Here is a 12105-nt window from a genome sequence, read left to right on the forward strand (position 1 = left end):
TTTTGGAATATTTGCATAATGAGAAATCTTGGGGATGGGATCCAAGTCTAAACACGAAAGGTTACTGTATTTTATAAAAATGGAGGAGGCACCAACAGAGCGTCAAAACAGACGCCAACAGAGCAGGCGCCAAACTGAGCATGCACTCTTTGCTCTTTCTTGAAAGGCAGGGATTGAGGAGCCTCCTTTGCTGCCTCCTGCCAGGGGAAGGCCAGTTTAAGGGTTAACCTGAGGGAGTCCAGGTTCCTAGAGAGGCGACTGGGAAGAAACATTCGGCATGGGTGCCTTCCCTTCTGGCCCCTCCCCTGAGAAAGGAGCCTTTGTGTCTTTCCCTGCCCATGGGATCTGCAGCCCTCCCTTGAAGAAGAGAACTCGGCAGTTGCCAATGTAGGTGGGGTGCGTGGGGACCCCAGAGCCGTGGGGGGAGGCGATACAAGGGAGGAAATCAGGGAGTGGCTTGGGATGATGGAACCAGGGGAGAAATGTCCGGGGTGGGCAATGAAGGCGATGAGATGTGTGTGTAGCCTTCTGAAATAAGTAAGTTTTGACTGTATGTTTAAAAGCAGCAAAACTGGGAATCTGCGAGCGAGTGAACTGAGGCTTTTTGTTTTTTGTTAGGGCATGGTGTCTGGATATTGGAGCATTCTGGATTTCAGGTGTCCAGATAAGGGCTACTCAACCTGTACAAATATAAAATTCATTAAAAACATAAATATATCATGTTTAAAATCCCAGAGTTGAAATAGCAGCAAGATTTTTAAAAATATTTTGGTCATTTCAGGATACCAAGGATGTTTTGCCAAGCCCAAGCCTGTGAGCACCTTAACTGCATACATTATACTACTCTGTGATTTATCAAACTACTTTTTCTCCACATGGGAATGATTAGCTCATTTGTACTCTACAGGGGATGCAATTCCGACAGCGACCAAGTCAACTGAGACAATAAAGGAATGGGGAGAGCTGCACATTTACACGGTATTTTAATCAACAAAACAGAACCATTTTTAGTTGAAAATGGGGGCTAATTAGGAAAATTAATACATGGTTACCACAGGCAGTGTGGCGGTACTGCATAAAGCATACAGTGCTAGTTGGATTAATAAGAGAAATTAGCCAATTATGACTGTTATTTCCAAAGCTGCTGCTGTTGCTGCTGATGATGATTGGAAGGTCTTATCATTCATCCAGCAGAGAGGTGCTGTAAAGATTCTTTTGGGGTTCCTGCCAGTAGAAGTTGGATTAGCCAGGGGCCTTCTGTGAGATGAGGTGAGGTGTTTGCCTCAAGTGACAGATTATTTGGGGCACCAATGGGGCAGCAAGATGCAGCCTGCTGTCCCCACCGCCACCTCAACTGCCTCTCACCGCCAACATTTGAAAGGGGGGGAAAGGAAAGGCACTTAGGTACCTTGCTTCAGGTGCGAAGATTTATTGGGTTGCCACTGTAGTTATGCACTTTGCACTTCCTGTGGCCTCACCATAAACCAGACTAACAAGTGTTCCGATCCAATTCACAGAAAATCTTGAGAGGATTGTGGAGTAGTGGATGAAATCCCTGAAGCAGCTCAGAGAGGGCTCCTGTCATTTGCAATAAACTCTCTGCTCAGCCAGGGAATTCCTGTGGGGCCTCTACTTGACTGCACAAAGCATCCATTACACCAAAGATTGTGAGGGCTTGTACTCAAGACTTTATTTATTTGTTTGTTTGTTTGTTTGTTTGTTTGTTTGTTTGTTTGTTTGTTTGTTTGTTTGATCATATTTTTATACCACCCAAAACTTATGTCTCTGGGTGGTTTACAACAAAGCAAAACAAATGACAAAAGAAAAGGTTAAAACATCACAACAATTAAAATTTTTAAAACAATATTTTAAAACTATGTTAAAACTGTTTTAACAATGGCAACAAATGGTCGGGGTGGGCTGCAAGCTCCAATTCAAATTGGGGCAACCTCAAAATGGAGCTATATCAGACTTGAGTTGTGATTGCCTTATGAGAGGGGGGAGAGTTTGCCTTTTGAATGCTAGCCCCATTCATAGAATTGTAACCCTTCATTTCAGTGGGAGAAAAACAACTTTTCCCTGACCCTGGCCACTCCAGAAATTCTCAGAGTGGTTGACACAGAAAAATGGAGGATAGGGAAAAGATAGCTTCCTGCCCCCAAAAGCTCACAATTTAAAAAGAAACACAAGGGACATGTCAGCAACAGCCACTGGAGGGGCACTGAGCTAGGGCTGGGTAGGTACAGTTGCTCTCCCCCACCCTTGCTAAATATAAAAGAACCACCACTTTGAAAGGCGCCTCTTTGCCCAGTTCGCACGGATATTATTATTTACAGAGCACAATCTATTCACCTTATTGTGGTTGCTAAGAGTCGACACCGACTTGATGGCACTTAATCAATCGATCCAATCACCTTAAGTGGCGCAGTGGGGAAATGCTTGACTAACAAGCAGAAGGTTGCCGGTTCGAATCCCCACTGGTACTATATCAGGCAGCAGCAATATAGGAAGATGCTGAAAGGCATCATCTCATTCTGCATGGGAGGAGGCAATGATAAACCGCTTCTGTATTCTACCAAAGAAAACCACAGGGCTTGTGGCCGCCAGGAGTAGAAATTGACTTGATGGCACACTTTACCTTTATCCATGTATCTGGCACTTCAAAACAGACGAGAGGAGAGCTCCCTTTGCCCAACTGTGTCCCAGAATGCTGCTAATTTACTTTGCCCCAGATAAGATGGTGTGAGGCAATGAGAACTGAGGCAGTCCCTGTCTGCCTAGATCTTCCCATTCATCTGTACCCCAGATTCTGCCCCACCCTAGATTCAGATTGCCAGTCATGCTAGATGATGACAACAGGACAGAAAGTAGTATATGGCTACTACTGGTGGTACCATGGCTACCATTAAGATTGTGGTCACTCCGATCTACAGGTTGACAAGCAAATGAATATGTTACATTGTGTGATTGGTGTAGTATTCTTTGTTTTAATATAAACAAGTGCCCTTGAGCCAGGAGAAAGCCTGTGGACTCTCTCCCATGCGCCACAACCTGCGAAAGAAAGAAAGAAAGAAAGAAAGAAAGAAAGAAAGAAAGAAAGAAAGAAAGAAAGAAAGAAAGAAAGAAAGAAGCTTTCCCTCCCTGTACTAGTTGCATGGGTGAGTTGCTACAGAAGTAATACAGCACTAAAATGGATTACAACAGAGCTGCTGAAGACAGCATTGATGCTATGGTGTCCATTTTACTGAGTTAGGCACACTGAATCCTGTGATGGATTCTGGCTAATTCATTTTTCTTCCTGTGCTGTCTGTCGATTATTGAATTTAGACTATATACAGGTATTGGTAACTAGCAGGTTTATTGCCCAGAGTTATGTACATGACTTCCTAGCAAGGCTCTTAATAAAGGGCTGCATCTGGGTTTTTCCAAGGCCAAGGAGAGAGAGGGGGAGCCTGGAGGCTGGGAGAGAGTTAAAAAATAGTGGTTTACATATTGTGCAGGGACCTGCTGATTTAACAGTGGGGTGTCCATGATGATGCCCTCCATCCATCTCAAACCCATGTGCATGCTGCTGGTGCAGCTCTGTGGCTACTAAAAATAGCACCATATGGATGCTATTTTTAGTAGCCACAGAGCTGTTCCAGCAGTGTGTACATGGGTTTGAGATGGACAGAGGTAATGTGGGCACCCCACTGCTGGAACAGCAAGTCTCTATGCAGTATGTAAAGCCAGTACACAATTCAGTGGTTGTGCCAAACTACAATGCATTTTCCAATGGCTGCATCTCATATTTCTAGGTTTACAGTAGGGCACCAAACCAGATATGTGGGAAGTTATTTCTGGAAGTTATTTTACACTATCCTACTGTTTATGATTATGTCCATATTAACAGAAGAGCCAGAAAGGACACATTAATTGCGCACGCGCGTGCGTGCACACACACACGCACACGAGTCATATTATTCCTCTCTCTCCCCCTCTCAGATTCTATCAGTACAAATAGAGAAAGATACTTTTAGATGCTAAAATCTCTCTCTCTCTCTCTCTCTCTCTCTCTCTCTCTCCAGGTGAAACTCGGAAAATTAGAATATCGTGCAAAAGTCCATTAATTTCAGTAATGCAAATTAAAAGGTGAAACTGATATATGAGACAGACGCATTACATGCAAAGCGAGATAAGTCAAGCCTTAATTTGTTATAATTGTGATGATCATGGCGTACAGCTCATGAAAACCCCAAATCCACAATCTCAGAAAATTAGAATATTACATGGAACCAAGAAGACAAGGATTGAAGAATAGAACAATATCGGACCTCTGAAAAGTATAAGCATGCATATGTATTCAGTACTTGGTTTGGGCCCCTTTTGCAGCATTTACTGCCTCAATGCGGCGTGGCATGGATGCTATCAGCCTGTGGCACTGATGAGGTATTATGGAAGACCAGGATACTTCATTAGCGGCCTTCAGCAATTCTGCATTGTTTGGTCTTATGTCTCTCATCCTTCTCTTGGCAATGCCCCATAGATTCTCTATGGGGTCAGGTCAGGCGAGTTTGCTGGCCAATCAAGCACAGTACACTGTATACTTTTCAGAGGTCCGATATTGTTCTATTCTTCAATCCTTGTCTTCTTGGTTCCATGTAATATTCTAATTTTCTGAGATTGTGGATTTGGGGTTTTCATGAGCTGTACGCCATGATCATCACAATTATAACAAATTAAGGCTTGACTTATCTCGCTTTGCATGTAATGTATCTGTCTCATATATCAGGTTCACCTTTTAATTTGCATTACTGAAATTAATGGACTTTTGCACGATATTCTAATTTTCCGAGTTTCACGTACGTGTGTGTGTGTGTGTGTGTGTTTGTGTGTAATATATATATATATATATATATATATATATATATATATATATATATACACACACACACACACACACACACACACACACACACACATACATATATATATATACACAGCCATCTTGGAGTGCTTTGGCAAAAAACTCAAGGTATAACTAAATTACTATTTTAATAAATAATAAACAAATTTGTAAGTTGGAAATAATACATGGGGACAGAGAAAGTGACCTTAAAAATTCTTGTTCTCTATATTAAACATGAAAGATAGATTTCTCTTAAATCTTTTGCCTTTTATGAATGTTATTCTTCTAAACCTACTTTGATTTTGTGTTCCTTTAGATTTTGTACACAAAGAATGTTTTCTTTTGAATGAAGCACTCTTTTTGCTTTGAAGTCTGTGCACAGTCTGAAATCAGTAATGTCTCCAGAGTCCTAATGCCACTAGTGTTTCTATATTCCTTTTAAATGGCTCTAAATGAATTTTTTAAGTAAGCAAAACCTTATAATTTGGAGAACTGTAGAAAACTATGCCTGTGAAAAATTAAGAAACAAACACAAATAGGTTGCATACATTGAACTTTTGATGGTGGTAGTGACAGGTAAAGGTCCTACCCTTTGGCTAGTTTATGGACTAGTTGATTTCTTTTCACTCTAGGCCTATTCACACATTCAACACTCAGAAAATCTAGGTCCATTCACATGTTATGTTAAACACTCATACAAAGAGTGTTTAACATAATGAATTGTAGTGACCAGTCTCCCCAGCCTCTAAGGAGTTAACAGGAAGTGAGCCCTTGTCTTGACTGACAGGCTGGTGAACTCCAGGGCTCAACCAATCAGTCAACCAGGTGGGTGGGACATGATTGATGAAGAGAGAATTCTGGGATGAAGAAGGGATGTCTGTGCTGGGAGCATGGGGGAGGGTAGTGATGTGCACAGATCGGTCCAGAGGCCATTCTACAGGCCTCCGGACTGGTCCGTTCTTGGGGTGGTTCAAGGTTTGCACGCCGGGGTGGGGGTTCCTTTAAGGGTCGGGAGAGGGTGTACTTACCCCTCCCACCGCTTTTCCACCGCTGGCGCACATTTGTTACGAAGCATTTGGGGCAGCAGGATACCTCCCTGCCGTCCCTTCCCCCTCTCAGCTGCAAAAGGCTTTTGCAGCCGAGAGGGGGAAGGGGCGGCAGGGAGATATCCTGTCACCCCAAATGCTTCCTAAAAAATGTGCATTGGCAGGGGGAAAGCAGTGGGAGGGGTAAGTACACCCTCCCCCCACCCTTAAAGGAACCCCCACCCCAGTGCCAGACCGCAGCTCCGCGGATCTGTGCATATCCACAGAGGAGGGCATGCGGCAATGGAGTTTTGCTGCAGCAGGATGACTGTAGATCCTTGTAAGATAGGATTGCAGGAGGCTTGATTCTCATCAAGAGTTTGGTGAGTTCAAGGGATGAAAGCCAGGGTCTGCGTTTTGGGGAATTTAGCATAGGAAAAGAGTGTTTAGCCAGACTTTGCATATTTCTTTGTGTGTGTGTGCTTCACATTTTCCTAAATATTTGTTCTTTGCAACTAAGTAACTAAGATTTCAAAGTGTGCTACCTTAGAACCAGCAAGGCATATTGAAACATTCTTGTAACCAAATTAAACATTTTTAGGTGTATCTAAAAAGCTAAAAGCCTTAGATGGAACTAGTCTGTAGTAATTTTTAATAAAAAGTATTCCCCCCACCGTTCTTCACTTTCTACAAGCCTCCCAGGGTTTATTATTAACCTAGCAGGAAAAAAGGGGGCCATAAGAGGGATTTCTCTGGTGCAAAATGCATCTCAATGAGAGCTTGGCCAAATTAACAATTAACTCCACGTGCAGGTAGACCCCTGCTATCTTGGCAAAGAGGCACCTTTTAACATGGTGATTCTCTTTATTTGGCAGAGGGAGAATAACTGGCCCGATCCATTCCCAGCACAGTACCTCCAGTGACTGTTGCTGGTGTCTATCTTACGTTTCTTCTTAGATTGTGAGCCCTTTGGGGACAGGGATCCATATTATTTGTTTGTTTGTTTGTTTGTTTGTTTGTTTGTTTGTTTGTTTCTCTGTGTAAACCGCACTGAGCCATTTTTGGAAGGGTGGTATAGAAATCAAATAAATAGCTAAATAATAATAAATAACATAATGTCTGAGAGTGTTTACTGTGTCTATGGTACCTGTTTTACCTGAAGCATGAAGCAGAATTAATTAATTAGATCCTGGAAAATACTATTGTACACACAGTATTATTACGTACTACCAGTTATTGATCATTAGAATGTGGTGAGCTTATTTTCTATGCACCCTCCAGCACATCTGGGAGGAAGGCATGTGGAAACACAGCATGGAGAAGGCTCTTGTTTTATGGCTGCTTCCCTCATACACACAAGGAAATCTTATGTAGATTAACTAAAGATTTATTCAGCAACAGCTCCATTTTCTCCTTCTTCTCCCTTTCCCTTTCTGACTCAACCCCCACACCACACACACACACACACACACACTCTACAGTAGGCCTGCTCAACTTAGCCCCCCCAGCTGCTTTTGAACTACAACTCCCATAATTCCCAACCACAGTGACCAATAGCCAGGGATTATAGGAGCTGTAGGTCAACATCTTCAGGAGGGATCAAGTTGAGCAGCACTGCTCTACAGGATCCCCACGGGGACAAACTTCTCAACAAAACAACATAAAAGTTTACTAGACAGAATAGCTCTTCCTCCCTTTTCCAGAACACAACCTGAGCACAGACAAAAAGACGCCTGCCAGACTATGCCATGACCTGGTAGGGTGTGCTCTTTGTCCCTCCCCTGTAGTTGGCATGGAAAGAAAAGACATGGAGCCAACAGAGAAGCAAACACTGTAAAATATAACAGAAGAAGACCCAGCTAGATCAAACTGAACTAATCTACGTAGCATCCTGCTTCTAACAGTGGCCATCAGATACTCTTGGGAAGCCTCCAAGCAGGACATGAAAACAACTGCCCTCTCCCTCACTGTTTGCTGATCAGCATCTCGAATTCAGAGGTATATTGCCTCTGAACATGGAGGTTCCACTTTTGGCTAATAACCACCTAGAGATCTATCTTCTGTGGATTTGATTAAATTTTTATAGCCATCTAAGCCAGTGGCCATCATCTCATCTTGCAGCACTGAATTATTCTATAAATTAGTCAAGCATTATGTGCAGAAGTATTACCTAGGATTATTCTGAATCTACTGCCCATCTGTTTCTTTTGGTAACCCTAAGATTTACAGCTATGAAAGTGGGAGGGGGGAAATTATCTCTCTCCATAACATACACCCTTCTGTTTGTTTGTTTGTTTGTTTTAAAAGCTATAGTTTGGGACTGAACAAAATATCCTAGTATCGCCTATCTGCAAAGAACAAAAATGGGGTGGCAGAGTCACTCACTTCTAAAAGCAAAGTTTTGTTTGTCACAATGCATAGTTCTAAGGGCCAGTTCATATATTCTTCCATATGCAAGAAGCTATGGTACCCTCATCCCACAGGGAAACATCAGTGTGAGCAAGGTGGTCCCCATGTAGAATAGGAGATCCAAGTTGCACTGTTTTCACAATCACAGCACCATTACCAGCTGCCACTGTGTCAAAAGCCCATGGATAGCTGTGGGTTTATTTGTGTTCACACTAATGTTTCCCCACATGTTTGCAGGCATGGGCATCGCTAAGGAGAAGGAAGAGGACAGTATGCATTGGCCCGAAGTACATATTGGGAAAACTTCCTCCCAGGGTCAGACTACTCATGATGTTAATCCCTATCACTAACACTGACAAGCACAACCCCCACCCTCAAAGTAGTAGCCAGAAGAAGGGTCAGTCTGGACTGGGATGGCAGTAGGGGAGGGGGACTTCAACCTATGGCCTTTCTCCTGCTATATTCCCAACCTGGATCTCCCTCCCCATTCGCAGCTGTTATTTGACAAGGGGAGAGTCTCCCACTCCATTCCCCATTCCAGATCAGGGCCAGGGAAGGGGCAACAGGTTAAAGCCCTTCTCCCACTGTGGTCCAGTCCCCCCCACTCTCCGAACCTGGTATTTTTGAAAGAGAATTTAAGCCTGTCAGCACTATTGGTGTAGTTTGTTTAAATGCTTTAATGTTTTATTGATGTTTATTTGTATTTGTTTTATATAATTTTAGGTTTTAATTGTTGTGTTAATTGTACACATCCCAGGGATTTTCTATGGGGTGGTATAGAAATATGACCAATAAATAGATAGTGGCTGGGCTCCAGGAAACTCTGGCAAGGTCAAGGGCTTTGATGTGTTCAAAGCAGCTCCCTTAGGAAGCTTCGGTTTTTATTTTAAAAATTATTTCCAATGGAAAGCTTGTTTGTTTAAAATATTTGTATCACACCTCCCCAGTGCAGTGCTGCTTGGGACAGTTCACAAAAATAGTATCAGTCTTCATAAGTACATATTCTTTGCATGTGCCCTGCAATTATCCTCACAGAGACGCACAGAGAATCCCACATGTGCCAGTGTGCCATGTGCAGCACCGAGGTATGTGCACTCAGGGCTCTAGACCTCCTGGACAGTACTCTGGGCTGGAGCAAGCATTCATATATTTAGCACAATGCAAGGTACAGCAGGGCGGAATGGTAATTGTGTGCATGGAGTCCAAGAAATTGTGCACAGCTGCTGTCCGGGTCACCATGCTCACCATGACAGGTACCCAGTGGCACCCCCCCCCCCCGGCACTCCTTTTCTCCCTGCCATGTGCAGGGTTCCCCTTTTCTCTCCACTCTGTGTGTGGCGGCGGCAGCCTCCCTAAGGGAGCAGCCCAGGGTGGACTGCCCTGCTCCCTCTGCTCAGCTGCCTCTACTGCCACTGCTCTGCACATGGCAGGAAGAGAAGAGGCATGGAGGGGCCTCCACCAGGTGCCCATTGCAGCCAGCACAGTGGCCCTGATGGCGTGGGGGCAGAGAAGAGGTGCTGGGGGGCTGTTGCAGTGTTGCAGTGCACTGTTAGAGGTTGTTGATTTTTACCCACAATAGGTAAAACAGCGGAGCACTAAGGAATGAGCACACACTCCAGTTACAGAGTAGGTAGCAGAGGATGGTTTGGATATTGCAGCTATTTAGAGAAAACACATGGAGACCCTTGTGTGACTGAACACTAAACATTTATTGGTTAAGTACACTTAGACAGGAAAGACCTGTATCTAATCTAAAGGACTACATAGTGGATAGGTAAGGAGAGAGAGAGATGTTCCCATCTGCTCTCTAGGAGGAAAGGAAGGATTGTGACTCAGCACAGGAAGTTCAGGGGTCATAGAGTAGGGACAGATAGGGAGACCTTGACTCACTGTCTCTGCTCCCAATGCCCCTAGTGGTCATTAGGACAGTTGGTGCAAAAGGTCGATGCACTGGAAGCTCATCTCCAACAAGCACTGCTGCTGGGGGGAGGTGGCCTGAACACAGGCTGCCTATGTCCTCCCTACGCCTCTGAGGGCTTCTTCTTCTTTTCTTTTCTTTTGTAAATTGGGGGAGACACTAACCATTTCAATCAAATTGATTAGCTTTTGGATGTATAATCAGTTACGAGCGTGAAGTTTTATTTAATCAGGTAACGACTCTTCATTATCACCGACTACATGCCACATCAACCTGCATCGTAATTTTCCCCCCCAAACTTTGAATTAAGTATTCTAATGATAGCAATTAAAATATACCAGTTGCAGGCTCGGTTCATTTGAAAAACAAAATAATTATGCAAGCTTGCCACCAGGTCTATAGATCTATAAATAGGAGCTGGGATGTGTTCTGCATCGTTAATGGAACGCATCTTAATTGCTCCATGACGTTACCCAGGTAGGCTGAGTGCTCTGCATATAAAGCAGACCACACTTACAGGCTTCTGGGAACCTGCATGCAGAACAGGCATCATAAATAGACTTCTGGGAACCTCCTTTTTATCATTAGAAAGACTAACTTTAGAATGTGAATTTCTCCATATACGCTGAAGTTCTTTCAAAACGTAAACAGTGCCTTAGGAAAAACTTAGTACTCCCATTTGCCTTTGAAAGTCTCTTTGCTTCCTGCTGCTGCAATGCTTTTTCCGAGAAAAATTAAAACTTTGAGACAGATAGAGTCTTTTCTCATTGCAGAAGTTTCAAGTAAGGTAAATGAAGGCAACCTCCAGTTTGCCATTGGGAGAGACCATTAGCTGGCAATACATTTCATGCCCGCTGATGTAGTAGTACGGATTGGGAGCTGAGGTGCAGCAATCGCCTTGAAGCTTAACATTTCCACTGATAAGATGGGATAAATTAAGCAGATTGTGCTACTGCATTTCCCCCTGTGTGATGGAGTAATTCTCATCTGCACCTCAAGAACAGGGGAGTAAATGGGGAAATGCTTCCAAATGCCACCGTTCTCTGGGATTGCTGCCCTGTTCCACAGAGGCAGTAATAAGTTACTGCTATTAGGACTCTTGCTTTGCTTCTTATGTTAACTTAGCTCCTGGCTCATGATATACTCAGGAGAGAGCTTCGCAGAATGATAAGGAACAGAGAGACTGCTCAGTGTTACAAATATTGAAGTTGCAATAGAATAGATTGAAGAATCCAGTTAGGCATTGCCTAACTTGTCCTTTTAATGTCAATAGGACTACTTTGAGTCATTTCCCTCAGTACATCAGTCAGTTTGTCAGACCATTATGCAAGTGTCCCTTAAAGCTAAAAAGCAAACAGGGAGCCTCAAAAGATATACAAAACTGCTCTTTTTGAATTAATTCTAAAGAGGTTAATTCTTATTTAAGATTTGTAGCTCAGTCCTATGCTTGTTTATTTGGAAGTATATCACAAAAGAGCCATTGTATAGCAGTCAAAATGTTGGGTTTGACCTGGTTGTGGGGGGAATCTGGGCTCAAATCCTTATTCAGCCATGTAATGTTCTGGATGACCGTCAGCCAGTTACTACCTCTCAGCCTAACCTGCCTCACAGGGTTATTCTGAGAGAGCCATATGTATGTGTATGCTGTCCTGAGTGCCTTCAGTGAAGGGCAGAATCAGAGATGGCCTTGGGGTGGGCAACCCGGCAAGGCACCCAGGGCACCTACCTGAAGGGTCCCCTGAACTGAACTTGCACAAGCCACACCACTTGACAACACTGCTGTTGAAGGTACTCCTCTCAGGAAGCTATTTATCCTAGGGTTAGTGACGTAGTATTGAAGTGACTTGCCTAGGGAGCAAGAGGTT

At 43.5% G+C, this 12105-nt stretch overlaps 1 long non-coding RNA gene across 1 annotated transcript; it reads left to right on the forward strand.

Annotated features, from left to right (window-relative positions):
- The first annotated feature begins 265 nt into the window (after window positions 1-265).
- LOC128328060 (uncharacterized) lies at window positions 266-1858 on the forward strand. The gene is made up of 3 exons (XR_008308978.1): window positions 266-387; window positions 908-978; window positions 1518-1858. It is a non-coding gene; the product is annotated as an uncharacterized LOC128328060 (long non-coding RNA).
- Window positions 1859-12105: the final 10247 nt, after the last annotated feature.

This window comes from Hemicordylus capensis, chromosome 5 (genome assembly GCF_027244095.1).
Source record: "Hemicordylus capensis ecotype Gifberg chromosome 5, rHemCap1.1.pri, whole genome shotgun sequence".
Taxonomy (NCBI): Eukaryota; Metazoa; Chordata; class Lepidosauria; order Squamata; family Cordylidae; genus Hemicordylus; species Hemicordylus capensis.